Here is a 21,169-nt window from a genome sequence, read left to right as displayed (position 1 = left end):
TTGCACATAGTCTTTATTTTTCTTCTTTTTCTTTTTCAAGGCTAGTCCACTGAAGCAGTGGGAGTAGAGAAGAAGCAAAGAAATCTGTAACTGGGTATGATCAATTGGTTGTAAACACCTCAGCATTTGTTCCAACTGGAAATATTTGTTTGTTCATTCACAAATATTTATTGAGCACCTGCTGTGTACCATGCGGCGTACTAGGTGGTATATAAACAATGGTGAACCTCTTTGCTAGAAAAAAATAGACCTGTTGTTGATTTCCTGGGCTGGGCTGCTTATACACTAGTGGAAGAAATGTACGTGATCAAAGGATCACACTAATGAGTGTGATGTTTAAACTATGCTAAGGGCTGTTGAGGGGGAAGTTACTGATGCTGGGGGGCCTACAGCAGGCAGATTAATGTAGTCAGGGAGGTCTGGGAGAAGGGGAAAGAATTTTACTTGGTATAGACAACTAGCAGGTGGAGGCTGTGTAAAAGGCTGACCTTGGATGTTGCAGGAACTGAAGAGCAGAGTGCCTGAGGCTGGGAGCACTCCAGCCGTGGATTAGACTGGAGAGGTGGACTGATTGGGATCATGGGTCTGAGCTTTTATCAAAAGGGCAAAGGGAAGTCACCGAAGTGTTTTACCCAAGGGGGTGACGTGATCAGATTGATGCTTTGAAAATATCCTCCTGGCTTCAATGTGTAAATGTTACATCGTTTAAAATTGGTCACAATGTGATCGTACAGTCACTCCTGTTAGAATGTATCATTTCTAAAAGATCAATTTGGCCACTAGTGTCTTCTTTAAATTTTAAATAGCAATTTAAACGAGTGATTTAGCATGGGGAACGCAACCACTTAGGAATGATGAAGTACCTAGTTCTGTGGTTCTCAGACTTCAGAATGCTTAAGACTCACTGGGGACCCTGGAAATGGCATTTTTAGCAGTCTCTCAGGTGATACAAGCGCATGTGGTCCCAGGCTTCACTTTTCTCCTCTTTCAAGAAGCATGGTCCTAGAAAGTGGTAAGTAAAAAGAAATTATAAACCTCAAGGTACCACCTAATCACGCAGCCAGAAGAGGCTGGAACCTCCTTATCACCCATGTTTGAACCTGGACCTGTTCGTCTGATACTGGGGGATTTTCTTCTAGTGCACCCCAAATGGATTTGAAATCCTTTGAATTTTTTTTCATTTATTTCTAATCCTTTCACATGCAGCTGTTTTCTCAGATCTGTGGCTCACTCCATGTGTCTCTGATATTTTACTTTCATCTTTGTCGCTGTTTAATAAAAATCTTGTTCCATAAGTCCCAGATGAGGTTCAGGGCCAGGCAGGGGTTCTGAGGGGGTGGGTTAGCCTGGCCTGATGAGGAGGGGAGATGAGAAGCCCCTCTGTGGATTTTGCTTATTTTGCCCCCCTGCAGCAGGAGGCAGGGTTGTACAGGGGAGAGACTAGTTCATGACTGCCAAAATAGGGAATTGTTTGCAGAGTCATGAAGACTCAGGGACACCCAGAGAATTCATTTTGGGGAGGCTTTTCTTGAGGCACCCTGCTCCCTGGTGCCCGTCTTCAAATACTGCTCAGAGGCCAGCAGTGAGGGATAAGGTAGGCTCATAGTTCTTCCCTAGCAAGTGAGTGTAAGAGCCCAGAATTTCTAGCCAGGTGAAATCAGGTTGAAATTAATATTAAGGGGAAACACCAATTAAAAGAGAAGTCACGCGAGAGGTGTCCAGCAGTTTGGTGGGCTGGGAAAGAGAGGCCTTTGGCTTCCTTTGTGAGTGAAGTGCCTGGACCAACATCTCTTCCTGGACTATATGATGTGTGTGGATGGTCGCTTTCTCTGGGAACCTTCCGTGACTTGCTGGCATTTGCTCCTTGGACACGTGAAGTGCTTCCCTGTGCTGGCATTGATCGTGCTGTTTCACACTATTTCATGTCCTTTTCCCTGAGTAGCCTGGAGGGCACTTAGCAGGTGTTCCCAGGCTGAGTCCATAAGAAGTACTCAGTAAATGTCTGTAGACAGAAGCACTGTTTTCCATGTACGTGAGCATTGTGTCCTTTTCACAGTCCTTTAAAATGGTTTCTTCATCTTTGAGTAAGGACCCCGGGGACACTCTATTCAGGGATGCCTGGCATGTAACTCTCGCTGTCCCCAATTCTGCCAAAGGCCCAAGGTTGCTGATTGAGGAGCCTCTGGGTGTAGGGGAGGCACGTGGCTGTGCAATGCCCTAACCCTAGGAGGCAACAGTGACTGCTTTAGTGTCAGTCCATTGTGCCCAGATCCACTCTAGATATAATAAACATTACAGAAGAAGAAGCCAACATTTTGTCATTGCATTTCTCTTTGCAGAAGTAGTCCTTCCTTGCTTGTCTACTTATAATTCTCTCCTAGTCATCCAAGAGCCTACAGGGCACAGACATTAGAAGGCCATAACAGGAAAGAACACAGAAAACATTTCTTGGCTTTTCATCCCTTCATCCACAGTTTAGCCAGTGTTGAACCTGAAGAGTCTGTTTCTTCTTCCTTCCCCCGCAGTGCCTCTGGGCGACCAGCATCTGTGATACACACTGGGGGCTGGGATGTTTTACCATGTGTGTGGTTACCCACGTTTCATTGATTGCATTCTGAGAGCACCGTGGCCTTGGTAATTTATGCTTCTAGGCTATAATTGCATATTATTTTTCTAGCAGCCATCAGGGGTTTCAGCTAGCAATTGAAACTTGAGAGTGTCTTGGCTCTTCATTGCTGGAACAATTTATCCTGACGTTCAAATACAGAGCCGAGCCCATTTCTTATAAGCCAAGTAGCACACACATGGCAAACCCCTGACTCAAGGGTTCTGAGTTCATTCTGGAAATGGAGCATATTGAGGCCTTTGGAACCACATTCTCGGACCTTTTCACATCCCCTTTCTCCTTCAGTACAATAAGCAAACAAGTCTTTGCTTCCCCAGTGTGGAGAACCTGGCAATTGCTGAGCATACCTATTCCAATTATGCATTCCAGAACTTAAGAACTGGCCATAGGGTGGGGTTTGGGACCCAGTGGGACCACCTTGAGGTGGACCTGAACTAAAACCTCATACATCACCCGGCCTTCATCAGTCCCTGCTGACTGAGGCCACAGTGATGTTTTGAGTATCCTGGAGTTAGTGTTAGTTCAGAGCCATTGTCCATTAGTTCCCAAAACGTCTGATTATTTTTTTCCCCCAGTGCACAGTTACCCTGGTAAAAGATTGTCCATAGGTCTTCTTGGGGAAGGCTGGGAAAAAGATGAACAGAATACACTTTGGACAGTGTACCAGGGTTCTTCTCCAAAGGGACCCGGCCTTTCATTCTAGTCCAGCCAGTGTACACTCACTGGCTCTCAAGTCTGAGTACTGGCTAAGGGACCATGACTGTGTTTTTATGATTCAGGTTAGACTTTTGCTCACTTGACCTAGAACTTTTCCATTCACACACATCAAGTAGAAATTTAGTAGGCTTTTCATCTATTCCCACTTTTAGAAACACTGTGATCAACCAGCCAACAGTATAGTCCTGTGCAAATTAGGCTATTCTTTTTATAATTAAGTTTTGTTTTAGAGAGACAGGGTCTTGCTCTGTCACCCAAGCTGGAGTGTAGTGGCATAATCCTAACTCACTACAGCCTTGAACTCCTGGACTCAGGCCATCCTCTCACCTCAGCCTCCCGAGTAACTAGGACTATAGCCATGCACCACCACACCAGGCTAATATTTTTATTTTCTGTACAGATAGGGTCTTGCTATGTTGCGCAGGCTGGTCTCAAACTCATGACCTCAAAGCCTCCTGTTTTGGCCTCCCAAAGCACTGGGATTACTGGCATGAGTCACTGCGCCTGGCCAAGATAGACTGTTCTGATTGCTGTCTCGACCTTGCTGTCCATTAAAATGGTAATTATGCCACACTAGAAAGTGCTCAATCAGGCTTTGTGCCTCTTGCGAGGCCTGGTCCCATTTGTTCCCTTAGACACTCCCCTGAGCTGCCTTGTGGGATCCAGACCTGCATAGACCTAGGTGGAAATTACTCACCACCCACTTGCTCTGTGACTTGAAGGAAACGTATTGAGTTCTCCCAGCTTCTGTTTCCTCTTGTGTAGATGGAAATGAGGCCAGTGTGTGGTTGCCAAGATAAAATGAAAAAATATAATCAACGAGCAGAAGAGTTCTTTGGCCTCAGCCGGCATGCAATAGATGTGAAGGGATATATGAGTTTTGAACCTCTCCTTCAAAAGTCTGTGGCCAGAGGCCATCACTGGTTGAAAGAGGTGGAATTAGGAGTCACCAGTGAGCTCGCAGAGCACACTGCTCCTCTCTGGCTTCCTGTACCCTTCAAGTTCGCTGACAATCTGAAACACATGCTTGATTTCAGCTTTTGTAGAAAAAAAAAATCATTTCGTGTGAACAGGTTATGTCTGCAAAAAAATTTCACAACATTTTCTGTCCTTTGCATTAAGACTTAAATTTCAAGTTTGCTGTGTTTTTCAGTACCGCAGTTTGATTTATGGATTTTGGGTTTTTCTTTGTCTGTTCAGAGAAAATAAGTTCTGTCTGGGAGAGGTGACCTTTTTTGTGTACTCCAAAGCCTCTGAGGAATGCCTTTTCTGAGCCCTGTTTGTGGACTTCATTCATTAACTCATTCTTCGAGCACGTGAGGCCAGGAAATGACGATACACGTGCAGTGCCTTTACCATCCTCCCCTGCCTTGCCTCTGAGGGGAGAATGAGGTGGTGATGGGCACAGCTGTAATGCGTGGCTGATACTCTCATGCAGGCAGAAACCCAGGTGGGGATGGCAAAAGAGACATGTGTCCTGTTGGCCAAAGGCATGGTGATGCTCCTGGTAGCACTCTTCAGGGACTGGTGGTCCAGACATTGAATTGGGAATCAAGAGGCCAGGGACCTGTTCTTGGGGCTGACCCTGACTGTCATCTGTGCTCTGCTTCAATGCCTCATTTTTCTCAGCTATAAATGTGGAGGGAAGGTGCTAGATGTGACCAATGGATCCCAAACACAAATCTGTAGGTCAGTCAGCTGCATTCAGAATCATCTCAGCAGCTTGTAAAAACTAGAGTCTGGGATCTCATCACCAGAAATTCTGATTCTGGATTAAGTTCCTAAAATCTCCATACAAGACTCCCTGCACCAGGTAATTGCAGTCTGAGGCCCCTCTAGGGATCCCCTGATTGCCTTCTAGGTTCCTCTTCCCTCTGGTTCCATTCCTCATCCTTCACATCCTAATGCCATTTTAAATGTCTCTTTCAGAAAGCCTTCTTGGCCTCTAACGGAGCATCCCTCCATAGAGGATTAGTTCATGCCTCTGTGCAAGAAAGAAAAGCAAAAACAAAATGCATCAGTTTGTTCACTCTCCCATCTCCCCTGCTGGCCCGAGAGCACCTGAACGTAGTGATGGTACTATAGCCAGGCATCTGTGCATCCTCTGTGCTCTGCCCACTACCTGGCGTGTAGAATATGCCCAACAGGCGATGTTCAGAGCTGACCAGATGGGAGCATGGTGAAACTGAAGACCAGCCCTTTCTCCCGCCTGTTCACACCTCTAGGAAAGATTTAAGAGATGTTTCAAACACATCACTCCAACATACTTGGGGCTGCTCATTGTGATGCCTGGTCTGTGCCAGCCTCTTCCTACCACATCTATGATGGTCACAGAGGCAACTATTCCATCCCTTAGTCTGCAGCACCCCAGAATGGATGTGGAATCACTGAAGGAGGTGAGTGGGCAAGAAGGCAAGTTGGAGCCTGACAGTTTAAACCCAGGCGTTTTGCAAATCTTTCCAAAATATCACTTGGCTTTTCCTCTCTATACCTCCTCCCTTGCCCAGTTGAAAATAAAAACCAACAACCTGAGTATGTGTGCCCACATCTTCCTCTGGGTGAAACGGAGTTGCACAGAGAATAGGAAAGTTGATTTCCTAGTTATTCTCCCACACACGGAGTTCTGGGTGGCACCATCCCACACTATTTGCATCACCGAGCTACACACGCTGCCAAGACTGCATCTGAAATTTAAACACATTTGGATGAAAATAGAGAAAGGCTGAGGAAGAAAGGTGAATGCTTCCCCATAAGAGGTGCGTAAGCACTGTATGTCATATGTTTTTCTTCTGGCTCTTGGATTAAGGACAGAATGTTAATTAAAAAGTAAAAGGATGATCTTCTGAGCAGCGATTAATTTCAGTATTGCTCTTCTTTCATCTGCTGGGTCTTTGCCTTTCTGAAAACGTGGTGGAAAATATTTCCTAGGGGTCTTTCTAAAACACATTTTCATTTTATTGTTTTGATCTTTAGGCTACATGTTGACTTAAAGAAGAACCAGCATTACAAAAAGAAATATCATCCCAAGGTTCTGGATTCTGACTGTTGCTCTGGTGACGCAGATGAGGTTGGCTCCGGGCATATACACATTGGTTGGCTGGTTCTGCCCAGTCCCCATCTGGAGTCAAACGTTCTGTTCAGTCCAGACCACTAAGCAGCAACATAACTGGACTTGTTAGCTTGAGTTCTGAAAGCTCCTTTTAAAAGTTATTTTTGTATTCATACGACTTTAATATTTAGGGACAAGCTACACCATTTTCTAGGTGCCAAAAGTGATCACTCAGTTTGTTTTTTAATTTGGTGCTATTTTAGCTTCAAAAATATTTAATTTTTATGGACTGTTTTGTGCCTTTGACCTAATTCTCTTTTCTCTGGGATATGTGTCCTAAGAGGATGAGGTTTATGATATTAATAATACCTACGATATTAATTCCTTTCAAATGAAACCAGCTGTCCCTATTCCCTTTCAACATGCACGCATGCACACACGTATTCCAAGCATACATCCTTCCTGTAGATAAAAAGAGAAAATGCCTTTGGAGTATCTACGGGGACAACGTATTTCTCTCCCCTGTTGATCAGAATGCAGGGAGGCCTGGGAGACTGCTGGAGTGCCCCAAGCTCAAACTGGCAGACTTGAGCCCGATTGGCTTTATTGCTTCTTTTAGCAGGATTTTCCTGGGGTTAGTGGATGTGCCATAAAGTAGGGCCCACAGGCCTTGCAGAAATGGAAGAGCGTGGCATTCACGGAAGAAATGAGCTGTCAGCTCCCTTCTCCTCTTACTATAATTTGCTACAGCCTGGAAACGAATAAGTGACAGCTATTAAAAGGGCTTAGGAATAATTGCAGTTAAAAGCAAAGATAACTGTATTATCCACTGCCACTTTACTTTTGAAAGGGCTTAGTGTTGGGACTCCATAAAATGTTTGCAGAATATCACCCTGAATCATTTTATTGATGACTAATCTAAAATATTTTTTATAGTTTGTTAGCCATCCTATAGTGTTGTTGGTTTTGCTGGCCTCTGAAGGAGGGTGATATTCCTGTAGAAGTGATCTGTGATGCTTCTCAGCGTTGGTCGCTGCTGACCTAGGTTGGGGCGATAGGGTTCTCCCATCCAGAGCTGTGAAAGTTCTACAGCAGTTGTTTTTCCTGGCGGGAGAGCAATGGCTTTTTGTGAATTTTAGTTTTATAATTTGAAAAAGTCTTAGCCTGAAAACGTATCTTTAAAAATGCCTCCTCATATCTCAGCTAATATTGCACATCACAGAGATGTCAGTGTGTTCTGTAAGTTGATGTCATTCTTCCTTTAGAAAGCCGCACCTACTGTGATCTCTGATGTTCAGTTTAGAATCCAGATTCAAATCTAGTTTCTAAAGAACAACCCCTTGTGGTCTGAACTACTGTATTGCCTTAGGGGGTTCAGGTTAGTGTTTGCAAAGGTTAGTTTGTGTTTTTGTTTTGTTTTTTTTCCACGAGAAAAGAATCTTTTTGGTAGAAGGAACTTGGATACAAATCCTGAGTAAATGTTTCTCAGTGTATGGCATTGAAAATGAGTTAGGTATAATGCTGGCTTATAAGAAGTCTTTAAATAATTGTTAAATTATTTTTTTATATGTATTTGGAAGAGAATGACAAGGACATCAAACCTGTGGTTTCCTGGATTTCCTTGTTTAGGATGAGACTAACATACAATAATAGTAAGAGAAATATTGAGTAAAACGGGCCGGGAAATGGCCTTTGAAGAACCAGAGTTTGGGAAACACTGATGTAAGCCAAAACCTGGATTTTGCCTGTGCCACTTCTGAGGCTAGACAGGGACTGACCTGCCAAAGTTTACCTGTTGGTGACCTTAAGACTGGAATCCAAACAAAGTGCTGGTATGTTTGTGAATAGTAACAAGGATAGCTGGTATGTGTGTGAATAGTAACAAGGATAGCTGGTATGTGTGTGAATAGTAACAAGGATAGCTGGTATGTGTGTGAATAATAACAAGGATAGCTGGTATGTGTGTGAATAGTAACAAGGATAGCTGGTATGTGTGTGAATAGTAACAAGGATAGCTGCTATGTTTGTGAATAGTAACAAGGATAGCTGGTATGTTTGTGAATAGTAACAAGGATAGCTGGTATGTGTGTGAATAGTAACAAGGATAGCTGGTATGTGTGTGAATAGTAACAAGGATAGCTGGTATGTGTGTGAATAGTAACAAGGATAGCTGGTATGTGTGTGAATAGTAACAAGGATAGCTGGTATGTGTGTGAATAATAGCAAGGATAGCTGGTATGTGTGTGAATAATAGCAAGGATAGCTGGTATGTTTGTGAATAATAGCAAGGATAGCTGGTATGTGTGTGAATAGTAACAAGGATAGCTGGTATGTGTGTGAATAGTAACAAGGATAGCTGGTATGTGTGTGAATAATAGCAAGGATAGCTGGTATGTGTGTGAATAATAGCAAGGATAGCTGGTATGTTTGTGCATAATAGCAAGGATAGCTGGTATGTTTGTGCATAATAGCAAGGATAGCTGGTATGTGTGTGAATAGTAACAAGGATAGCTGGTATGTGTGTGAATAGTAACAAGGATAGCTGGTATGTGTGTGAATAATAGCAAGGATAGCTGGTATGTGTGTGAATAATAGCAAGGATAGCTGGTATGTTTGTGAATAATAGCAAGGATAGCTGGTATGTTTGTGAATAATAGCAAGGATAGCTGGTATGTGTGTGAATAGTAACAAGGATAGCTGGTATGTTTGTGAATAATAACAAGGATAGCTGGTATGTTTGTGAATAATAACAAGGATAGCTGGTATGTTTGTGAATAGTAACAAGGATAGCTGGTATGTTTGTGAATAGTAACAAGGATAGCTGGTATGTGTGTGAATAGTAGCAAGGATAGCTGGTATGTGTGTGAATAGTAACAAGGATAGCTGGTATGTTTGTGAATAATAGCAAGGATAGCTGGTATGTTTGTGAATAGTAACAAGGATAGCTGGTATGTTTGTGAATAGTAACAAGGATAGCTGGTATGTGTGTGAATAGTAACAAGGATAGCTGGTATGTTTGTGAATAATAACAAGGATAGCTGGTATGTTTGTGAATAATAACAAGGATAGCTGGTATGTGTGTGAATAGTAACAAGGATAGCTGGTATGTTTGTGAATAGTAGCAAGGATAGCTGGTATGTGTGTGAATAGTAACAAGGATAGCTGGTATGTTTGTGAATAATAACAAGGATAGCTGGTATGTTTGTGAATAGTAACAAGGATAGCTGGTATGTTTGTGAATAATAGCAAGGATAGCTGGTATGTTTGTGAATAGTAACAAGGATAGCTGACCTTTACAGAGCGTCTTCTGTGAATGTTGCCAATTGATGTATATATGTTATCTCATTTAGTTCTCACTGAGGCCTTTTTTGAATTAATTACTACTCATATTTTATTTTATAGCAAATACAGGCTGGGTGTGGTGGCTCACGCCTGTATCCCAGCACTTTGGGAGGCTGAAGAGGGCAGATCAGTTTGGGTCAGGAGTTCGAGACAAGCCTGGCCAACATGATGAAAACCCATCTCTATTAAAAACATAAAAATTAGCCGGGTGTCGTGGTGGGCACCTGTAATACCAGCTGCTTCGGTGGCTGAGGTGAGAGAATTGCTTAAGCCCAGGAGGCGGAGGTTGCAGTGAGCTGAGATTGCGCCACTGCACTCCAGCCTGGGCGACAGAGCAAGACTCTATCTCAGTAAAATAAAGACAACAAGAACAACAAAAAAACAAGAGAGAAAGAAAGAGAGAGAGAAGACAACTCTAAGTTCAGAGAGGTTGAGTAACTTGCCCAGGGCCATAGAGCCAGAAAGAGCTGAGGGGAAGGAGGGATCACACCTCTGTTCATCTTAGCTCCCTGAGAAGAGTTCACATCAAAGAAGGTGGTAGAGAGTGGATCTTTTTGTGGGTGCTAAACTGCTAGGCATGAGGTCCAGAGCCTTGTTGCTGAGACTTGCAAATGACCATTTTTCTAGCCTCATTGGAATGGGGGAACTCTGCCTAGGACATCCCCTGGGAAGTTCTGTATATCAGTGTGCTGAAGAGTGAGAAGACAGGCTGGAACCAGCTTCCTTTGGTAATATCGATGGCTTCCAACTCACTTAGCCACAGTTTCCCTTTTTCCTCCAAATAAAATCCGTTGTATTTTGCAGGACCAATACTCTGTGGAGGACCTATGTGGGGCCTCACCTAATGTTTTTATCTCATTTTACACGTGGGAAACCTGAGGTTTGTGATTACTTGGCCAAAGGCCAAACTAGCCATTGGCAGAGCTTATATCATTAATTAATTTATTCATTCAACAGATAGATATCCAGTGCCTCCCATGTGCCAAACATGCTGGGAATTGGGGGTACAGGTATGGCATTGAACCAGTGGACAAGACACAGATATAAGGAGACATGTGAACAATTTTAGACAACAATCACAATGGACTGGATGTTTGTGCCCACACCCCCACCCCTCCCAATTCTTATGTTGAAATCCTCACCCCCAATATGATGGTATTAGAAAGTGCGGTCTTTGGGAGGGTCTTAGGTCCTGAAGGTGGAGACCTCTGGCGTTAGTGTCCTTGTAAAAAGGACCCCAGAAAGCTCTCTGCTGCTCTTTCTGCCATGTGAGACAAATGGGAAGTTGGCAGTCTACAGCCCAGAAGAGTGCCCTCACCAGAACATGACCCTGCCGGTACCCTGATCTCACATTTCAGCCTCTAGAGCCATGAGAAGTAAATTTCTGTTGTTGATAAGCCACACAGTCTATGCTGCTTTGTTAGAGCATCCTGAATTGACTAGGGAAACCGTAAATCTAGGAAGACTGGAAACCCTGGCATTTCCTGGATCTCCTCAAGGCAGAGAGCTTGCCGTTTTCATCTTTCCTCCTTGTTTTCCCACTGTCTAGTCTGGAGCAGCAATAACACAGCTTAAGTGAACATTCATTGAACAAGCTGTTGATGGATTGGAATCTTTCCCATTCTATAACAAAATGGTTCACTGTTATTATTGTTAAAAATAATGATAATAATGATTATAGTATTTAAATATATAATAACAAAATATAATAATGATTATGAAAATAATATAATAATCATTAGTTTTGGTGTGGGTTACTCTTTGGGAAGTTTGAAACAAAATGTTCCAAGAGGTCCCCAGATTGAAGTACATGTATTGGTCACCCTTGCTAAGAAACCCAGTTCCAAACAGCGTTGACCTTGGACACCCATTACAGGACAGATTATCTGTGAAATGAGGAACATTTGACCATCATCGCGGTAGGTTTTCGGCATTGCTCAATTTTGTCATTGGCTGGAATTTTCAGATCACAACCGAATTTTGATTCCCAGGCTTTTGGTCATTTTGCTAATGTGCCAGAATCTCTAAGGCCTAGCCAAATTGTTAATCCTGACACATTCTTGAGGAGTATAGATGGTTTGTTCAGATACGAAAGGAATAGGATTCAGCATCTTATCGGATAGCCCTTCATGGCTTGAATCAGGGAGAACTGCCTGTGGGTATGGGGCAAGCTATCCATCTAGCAGTTTTCTGAACTAGGTAGCCTGCTGTGGGATGCTGAATCCCTGCCCGTGATTATGAGAAGGACTAACGGAAGGACGATAGCTTTCTTGCTTATATGATTCTAGCATAGGAAAACTGGCTAATGTTAGTGCAATATGAGAGGTTTTTAAGTCCACTGGACCGGAGGTTTGGAGCTGCCCAGGTGGTCAGCACTGCCAGGAAAAGTGAAGAAGATCAAAGCACATGGCTTTTCCACTTGCCCCTCTTTTTCTTGAAAGAATTTGTGGCTGACAAAGGCCGTTTTGCTCTGGAGGAAATGATGGTCTGTTGGTGGCATGCTCCTGGCCTCTTAGTGCTTTGTTGTCCTGGGAAGTGGGCAAGTGCCCCACTGGACCTTGATTTACATTCCACAGGGGACTCCCTGCTTTAGAGCGGACCCCTACCCATGAGGTCCAAGTATGACATACAACGTAGCCCCCAGCAAGTACTCACATACTCTTCATCCAGAGCAGATCATTCAGTCTAAGGGAAGGGTGTCATCACTTTCAGAGATGGGTATTTTTGTGATTAGAAATGCAGCTTCTCTGGTAGAGGGGAATCATTTTTTTAAAAAAGAGAAAGAGTAATGAATCGGGCACTATCTGTCAAATTCTTTGCTAGGTTTCTTGTGGAAACCTAAGTTTTCCCAAGACAGTATTTTCCTGAAAAGAAATTGATTTTGGTGTGATCCATGAAGCCATGTAGAGTGAAATAAACAATTGGTAGAAAAGGGACAAACAAATACATATATTAAAAAAAATAGGAATCAGTGTTTCAAAAATGAAACTCACAGTAGAAAACTGTGAGGTTTTCTTTGTCTTTTTTTTTTTTTTTTTTGAGATGGAGTCTGTCTCTGTCATCCAGGCTGGAGTGCGGTGGCAGGATCTGGGTTTGCTGCAACCTCCGCCTTCCCGGGTTCAAGTGATTCTCTGGCCTCAGCCTCCTGAGTAGCTGGGATGATGGCAACTACCACTGCACCCAGCTGATTTTCGTACTTTTAGTAGAGATGGGGTTTTACCATGTTGGCCAGGCTGGTCTCAAACTCCTGACCTCAGGTGATCCGCCCGCCTCAGCCTTCCAAAGTGCTGGGATTATGCATGTGAGCCACTGCACCCGGCCAACTGTGAGTTTTATTTAGCCTCAGAAGTACCTTTAGACATTAGGTAAAGAGACACAGCCTTAATCATATGTGTAGTTTGTAAGAGGAGTGTCTGATGAAATTATGACATACGTTACTGAGGGGAAATGGTGCCATGTTTTTCCTTATATATTTTGGGGCGATAACCTGTAACACAGAAGACATTGGTGCCTCGCTGAGAACATGGCATCTGGAGCCTGAAGACATGGGGCCTGAATCCCATTTTCTTGGTTTACCAGATATGAAAATGTAAACAAGTTATGTAATAGTGCTTTTGAATCTCAATTCCCCATCTGTAAAATGGGGGTAACAATACAGACCTCTAGACTTTGGTGTGCAGACTTAACAGGCTTGGCTCATGGGATGTGGCCAAGAAACGGTAGCTTTTATTATGAACTATAGGTAGAAAAAGATCTAAATGGCTTCCACCAAGCCCGGAGAGTCTGAAACGCCCTTTGGAGGGATCTTGAGACTTCATTTGCTGTGGCATCATGCTGATCTGAGTTTTAAATTTCCAAATAAGCCTTGCAGTGCGTCATTACTAGAAAACATTTTGGTGTTTACACAGTCGGTAAATGAATTTTAAAACCGTTTTTTTTTCTAAATAGGAAGGCAGGTGCTGCCTGTTTCATCTGTCTACTTGTAGACCTGTTTAAGTGTTTTAAAATCCATCCATCGAAACATTTAAAATCATAAAAGCCATTTGCTTCATGACTAAACAAAATTCCCTTAAAGTCGTGTATGTTCCTGAGAACAGCTGAATCCTCTAAGAGAAGCAGGAAAACCACACAAGCTTCTCTATTAATGTTGCTGATATGTTGTGACTTGTACCAGGTCCCTTAGGCCAAAGCAAAGCACAGATTTTTTTTTGGCGGGGGGTGCGGGGCCCGGGGAAGCTGATGAATTAAGCCAATAACTCCGACCTCTTGGCCAGAGAAATGTTAATTCTTTCTCTAAACTTATTACAGAATAAGACTCTTCCTGGGCTGGAAAAGACTTTGATGAATAATGCAGGCTTATTTCCCCATTGAATTTATTCCTTGATGCTATGCATATAATGGGTAATCAATAAATATTGTTTGCCTGCTTTGTGTAGCTGTTTCAAATTGGGATAAGGATGAGTGTGGTGTTAAAATAGAGAAAAGCTAATTTGCTTATCCTGGGATAGGCTTTAATCTTGTTAGCCAGATGTTCTAAGCATTAGAGCTAACCAGTCAGACCAGCCCTCAAATATCACAGTTGCACAATGCCATTGGCTTGGGAACAGCATTCTTACAAAGGTCATCTTTTGTATGGGGACAGAGGCAACCCATGTCTACATTTTGGGAGGATAGGTTGGCTTCCTGGTCCTACTCAGGTCAGAAACACCACTGCCCATCACTTTTGGCTCCAGCACCTTATAGTTACGTCCCACTGCATTGTAAACTCCAAGCGGAGAGGCTAGTTTTGGCTAATGAAAATGGTTAACCCTTCTGGCCAGCCCTCTTCGGCTGAAGTGTACAATGCATGGCTGTTTTTATCCCTTTCTGTTGGAAGAATATTCAGAAATCCATCGCAATTTTGTTTTGATAGAGCCTTTAATTTTCCACCCCTGCCTTTTGCAGCTTATTCAGCCCCAAGAATCCGGGAATGAATTGATGTGCTGGCTTCAAAACAGCCTGGCATTTAGAAGTTTTGATTATAGTCGAGAATCTCCAGGCTTGACTCTTCTTAGCTTTGATATCACGAGGACTATCCTCACAGGGAAAGATTTATAGCATCTGGGGTGAGAGCATTAATTGTGGCCCAAAGGAACTGGTGATATTTTGATAAGGTGCTTGAAGAAGTTGCTGGAAATAGAGCAGAATGTGTTTCTGAGGGGTGCAGGCAATTTTGAGCCCTTCTGTCTGATCGTTGCAAAATGGGTGAGCACTAGGAGATCAGAAAATATGTGGTGGGCAAGGTCGAAAGAACATCAAGCTGGATGAAATAAGAAAACGGGGAAAAGCTGTTTGAGAGGAAACTTGGCATATACTTAGTATTTGTGTCTGTTTTTCTCTTGAAATGGGCTGATGTGCTGGCAGAGGCTTCTGGCTGTTGTCAGAGATATGAACATCTGCTCCTTTGCAGAAACTCAGGATTCTAAAGTGGTTGGTGGAAACTGTTAAACTTGCCACCCGCTCCATCTCCTCATTAGGAAGAGCTCAGCCTGTGCTGCTCAGAGTGTGCTTTTAAGAGGAAGATGTGGCTTAGGGTTCTGGGCTTCACTTTTACATACTGCATGGCAGAAGCAGGTTTCCAGCAGCGAAGTCTGAGGCCATCAGATCCAAATGTGCAGACTTGGTATAAATCAGCCTGCTTGCTTGGGCTGGAAGTAAGAATGAAAGGTGCCAAATGAGTAAGGCGGTTGTGATGCAGGCATCCGAAGGCAGCCAGCAGGATGGACAGTTTTGGAAGGCTTTGCCTTTAGTCTCTGCAATTAATGCAAAAGCTATTATAAATGACCCCCAAATATCAGTGACAATGCAATAAGAGTGTCGTTTTTGATCACTTCAAAGTTTGTTGTCCTAATTCCCCTAATTAATTCTGCTGTCACCGAGTACTCTAACAAAACGGTCAGTGGAGTTGCCCAGGGCATCACCATCTAGCCAGCATGCCACTTTCCTTTAGCCAGAACCTAATCCCAGCTGTGGCATATGCAGGGAAGGCCAGGCAATGTATTTTAGCCCTGTGCTTGTGGAAAGTGTCTATGGTTTATTCAACACAGCCTCGTATGTTCTTCCTAGACAGTGATGGATCCAGGTTAGGCAGGGCCTACTTTATGAAAACCACACAAAATTAAGTACAAAAGTGAATGGTTTATTTAGAATGAGAATGCGCAGGGCTCAGTCCAGTGAAAGTCTCTTAGCTTCATGGTAATATATCTCTGTTCCTAATGTCCAAATATAAAATGTGTTTTTCCCGTTCTTACAACCTAATAAAACCATCTTTGCTAGGTGCCCCCATGGAGCACTTTGTGCTGCTGAAGTGTGCCAGAGCAGCTATTCTCAGTCGCCCTTGGAGGAAACAGTGCTGCAGCCTTGCTGGGAGGCAGTTTGGCTCTCAGTGCTGAGACACTGACTGAGGGGTCTTACCGCTCGGCCTCTGAGAGCCCCCAGTGATTTGTATTAGGTGGTATCTATAAATCATGAAAACATTCTCATTCTCCATTGACAGGTGAATGGTTGAATTCTATTTCCATGCAATGGAATATTACAGCAATTACAAATGATAATGAGATGTTTTGTGCAAGGAAAAATGCATGTAAGTGAAAACAGCGTGATGTGAAATAGTGTGATTTCAATTATGTAAAAATAAGTAGACTAAAATATACTGAAATGAATGATATGAAGCTATTACCACTGGTTGTCTCTGGGTGATACACATTGACCAGCCTCTATTCATCTCTAGAGCACTTTCATCTTCCACTTCATTTCCCTGCATTTATAGTAGAGACCAGGCACACACAGGACTGGGCTAAGGTGCACATGGTACAGGTTTACTCTGCTTCCTCTTTCTCTGCTTCAGTCAGTACAGGAAGACAGCCTTGGTTAGCACCAGGAGGCCTCGTCGTGTAGTTTGCTGCATCTAGCCAACTGTATGCAATTATTTAGATAATGGGAGTTCTGAGCCTCCATGTAATGGCAATACCGCGGCTTTCATTTGCACTCTCATTTTACCGTTTGCAAAGCGCTATCACACATTATCATATCTAATTTTACCACAACCCTGAGAGAACAACAAAGAAAAAAAAACATACATTTTTAATGGAAAGCAGATTAAAAAAAATAAAACCCATCCAACTACAAACAACCCATGAATATATTGACATTTCCAGATAGTATCTCCATCTTCTTCCTCCTGTTCCCCTAATTAATCCTGCTGTTGGCTAAGTACTCTCACAAAGGTAAAACATACTAACCCCTTCTCGATTAGCATAGTTTTCTGTTTAGATTTTTAATTACAAATTTAAATACAAATATTTTTAAGTACAAATACAGAGTATTATTTTGGGTTTTCTCCGAGCTTGGAAACCTAGCATTGTTCTACCAGAAAATGCTTCCTGCAGTTCAGCTCAGGCGTTTAGAAGTCCATGTTGGGTCAGAGCCCGGCTGCTTCCTGAGCAGCTGTCTCTGCTCTCCCTGTCCGCACCCTCCTCTGCGGGCTCAGCCCTGGGGGGTAGGAGTGGGGTTGTTGGGGGAGTCTCTAGGACCCTGGGACTCAACACTGGAGAGATCCCAGTCATGCTGGGTGATCTTCTTCCTTCAACTCGTGTTCTGTACCTGCTTAGTCTTGTTGTGAGTACCCAGTCCTAGCTTCTGCAGCACCCTGAGAGCTGGGCACTTGACTCTTACCATCCCCCTCCTGCTTCACTGCCCGTTTACTGGAGAAGCTGCAGTTTGCCTCCCACACTTAAACCTGGTGACTGACACCCCTTATGGTACCTTCACGATGACTTCTGTGATTCTGCCTGCCTGCACCCATGTGCTTCTGGATTTTCATCTCTACGCTCGGCCCTGCCTGAGACATCTGCGGGTCAGCGTCTGACTGGCAGCTGCCGGCCAGGTTACCTGAGCTGACTGTCACGTATGCGTGGTGTTGCTACTCACTAGACAGAGTTCCACTGGGGCAGCACAGTTTCTTGCAGTTCTTGAAGCTCTCTCCTTGCCGGAGGCCGTGCTGACCCTTAGGGCCTGGGCTGATCCAATTCCAGATTCTGGAATGTCCCCACGGGCCCTACCTTATTGCAATGTACTGGGTCAGGCCACCAGATACTGCACTTTGAAAAGATGATCTGTTTTGAAGTTGTGACTGCTTGGAGTACTGTGGTGCTGCAGGCTGCTCTCAGCTGGAGGTGCGGGGAGCAGAGACGCCTGGACTGATCTAGAAAATGCTTAGGGGTAGAATGCTCTAATGTGAAAATCAATTTAAAAAACACCCATTGTTAGAGACAGTTCAAAGTGTGCTGCACTTTCTACCTGTAAGCAATGTCAAGTCCGGAAAAGGAACGTGGAGTGAAACTTTTAGTTTCTGCCTGTCAGCAGATAGGTCAGGTCAACTGGAAAGAAAACAGAGGCAGGAAAGAGTAGCTGGGGTGAGCCTGCCATGCTGAGTGTTCCCGGGGTTGCTTAACATCTCGTGATGAACTGGGCGGCTTAAAACCGTGCAGATGGCCGGGCGTGGTGGCTCACGCCTGTAATCCCAGCACTTTGGGAGGCTGAGGCGGGTGGATCATGAGGTCAAGAGATCGAGACCATCCTGCTCAACATGGTGAAACCCCGTCTCTACTAAAAATACAAAAAATTAGCTGGGCATGGTGGCGCGTGCCTGTAGTCCCAGCTACTCGGGAGGCTGAGGCAGGAGAATTGCCTGAACCCAGGAGGCGGAGGTTGCCGTGAGCCGAGATCGCGCCATTGCACTCCAGCCTGGGTAAGAAGAGCGAAACTCTGTCTCAAAAAAAAAAAAACAAAAAAAAACAACCCATGCAGACTTGTTCTCTCGCAATTCTGAAGTTAGCAGCCAAAAGCAGGGAGTTGGCCTGAAGTTTCCAGGGGAGGGTCTTTCCTTGCCTCTTCCAGCTGCTGGTGGCCCCAGGCAGTCCTTGGCTTGCACAGCGTCACTCCGGGCTGTGCCTCCACCTTCAGATGGCCGCCTTCTCCTTGTGTGACTGTCTTTGCGTGACATCTTCCTCTTTTTGTAAAGACACCAGTCCTACTGGGTTAGCACCTGCCCAGACGACCTCGTTTTAATTTGATTATGTCTCCAGAGACCCTGTTTCCAAATAAGGTCATATCCACAGATAGCAGGATAGGACTTCAGCATGTCTTTCTCTGAGGACATCTCTCACTGCCTAACAGCTGCCTCTGCTCCAGTCTTTCTGTCCCCTCTTCAGAGGTGTGACCACCAGCAAAACTTCTGTGCCTGTTTTCCTGGCTGTAAAATGGTGCCCTCTTCGAGGATCGTTGAGAGAATTGAAAGAAATCACGCTTGGCAGAGTATCCTGCTCATAGAAAGTGCTCTGTAGGGGTTTAGCTTTTATGGCTCCTCGTCATTTGATTTCATAAGCTAGTTCTTGGAGAAATTGAGGAAGTGAATGAGCCACACACAAAAGTAAACACTGTTGATGGGACAGGTGGTTAACTCTTTCAGTGCCACAAAACGCATTCCGACTCACCTGCACACAAGTTTTGCTTACAAGGTTCTTGTCAGCACTAATTTTGCTCCAAGTGTTTGCTTGATTACGTTTTCTTAAGCTACTCTTTGCAGCTGACCTATAACAGAAACAGATGAACTAACTAGAGATGCTTTCTCCACTGGGCTTCTATCTAGAGCTAAGCTTTACTTAGGCTTTCAAATTGTAAGCAAATGCAAAGTACCTCTCCTGGGAAACTTCCAGAGAACGTAGGCCTTGGGCTGTTCTAAGCAAATATGGCCCTCCTGAGGGTGGAAGTCTAAGAAATATAGATTATGCACTGCCTAGTTCCAGGGACGCCATTCATATCATGGTCTGTGCGCGTGTGTGGACAGGCCTGCTCCTCTGGGTGAGGCAGCCATGGGTCCTTTCTGGGGTTCAGTTAAGTTCTGACAGTGGCATTGTCATGCTGTGAAACTTCTTATACTCCTAGTTGAGTGATTCAATGAGAATAGGATTCCTGAGATTCTAAACCATATTCTATAACTTTGGAAAATACACGTGTATATAATATTTCCATGGAAGTAAAACCTGAGAGTGGACTTCAGGTCAAACTGCTGTTTTCTTCCCTGCTTTATCTTTGTGGACTCTGTGTTGTCAATTTTCCTGGCAGTTGACCAGAGTGCACAGTTTTGGTGGCATATCTGATTTTGGAAGTAAGTGCAACAATTTGAAAGCCTAGGTAAAGCTTAGCTTTAGATGGAAGCCCAATAAAGGAATCATCTCTAGTTCGTTCCTGTATTTCTGTCACAGGTCAGCTGCAAATCTGAGAACACAGTTTTGAGTCTGTATGCTCGTTTAATGATACCAATAATCTGAAATGCTGCTTACGAGAACTGTAGATCTCATTATGCAATCTTTTTTAAACTTAATTTGTATATAGGTCTCTTGATGTTTTGGGAATTTTGTTCTAAGACATGTCGAAGCTGTGCTGTGGTTATTGGGTTTATGAGTTGTTGGGGTGTTATTTATTTTTAATGTACTCGGTTCTTTCCTCTTCCCAAAGCAAATAATCAAGAATTAATGTTTAACTAAGTTGGATCCACTCATTTTATATTGAAAGTTCTTATTACTTTAATTCCTGTTTCCTTTCCCCGAAGCCTTGATGTATCTTTGGGAAGATACACTTTTTCATGCATTATTGTCCTTTTCAGTGTCAATTGCAGGTGTTAGAATCAGAACAAGGAACCTCTTTTGTACATTTATCATGTGCCAGGCCCTGTGCTGCCTGCTTTAGGTGAATTATTATTACGATCATTTAATTTTCATATCCACTCTAGGCTTTGCATCCCATCCATCATAGCTCATACCTTATAATCGGGACCTGAGACTGGGGAAATAAACTTGCCAAGCGGATGCATTTAAAAGCTGGGGAGCCAAGAGTTGAACTCACATAGACTCTGACTCTGGAACTATGCTCTGAAACCCTACGTTCTTGATATTGAATATATAGGAACATCTTTGCATTTGAGGACAGAAACGCACATATAGCCCAGAACTTTTCAGTGATTCCAAAGACTTCTGTATTTTCCAATAGCATAACTTTGGGGGCCACAGACTCGCTCTGCACAGTCTCTTTTGCTCAGGAGTATGTGCATGCTAATTTGCTCAGACAGTAGCTAAAAGCAGTGGGAGATATCCCCACAGGACTCCATATTGCAAGAAAAATTAGTGTGGATTTAAAAATTAGCAGGCTTTGAGTCTGGGCACAGTGGCTCACGCTTGTGATCCCAGCACTTTGGGAGGCCGAATCGGACAGCTCACGAGACAGGGAGTTTGAGACCAGCCTGACCAACATGGTAAAACCCCATCTCTATTAAAAATACAAAAATTAGGGCCGGGTGCGGTGGCTCACACCTGTAATCCCAGCACTTTAGGAGGCTG

The 21,169-nt window shown here is 43.7% G+C and overlaps 1 protein-coding gene and 1 non-coding gene across 25 annotated transcripts in view; one reads left to right on the top strand and one right to left on the bottom strand.

The window, feature by feature from the left end:
• The window catches only part of ELMO1 (engulfment and cell motility 1), a 588,268-nt gene that overhangs the window by 13,199 nt on the left and 553,900 nt on the right, over positions 1–21,169 (top strand). The gene's annotated exons all lie outside the window — the stretch shown is intronic.
• On the bottom strand, positions 16,523–16,659 carry LOC118143995 (small nucleolar RNA SNORA51). Its single transcript, XR_004728468.1, has one exon. It is a non-coding gene; the product is annotated as a small nucleolar RNA SNORA51 (small nucleolar RNA).

The sequence above is a fragment of the Callithrix jacchus genome, chromosome 11 (genome assembly GCF_049354715.1).
Source record: "Callithrix jacchus isolate 240 chromosome 11, calJac240_pri, whole genome shotgun sequence".
Lineage (NCBI taxonomy): Eukaryota > Metazoa > Chordata > Mammalia > Primates > Cebidae > Callithrix > Callithrix jacchus.
The sequence above is the reverse complement of the archived record's forward strand: the minus strand, read 5'-3'. Positions and strand labels throughout refer to the sequence as shown.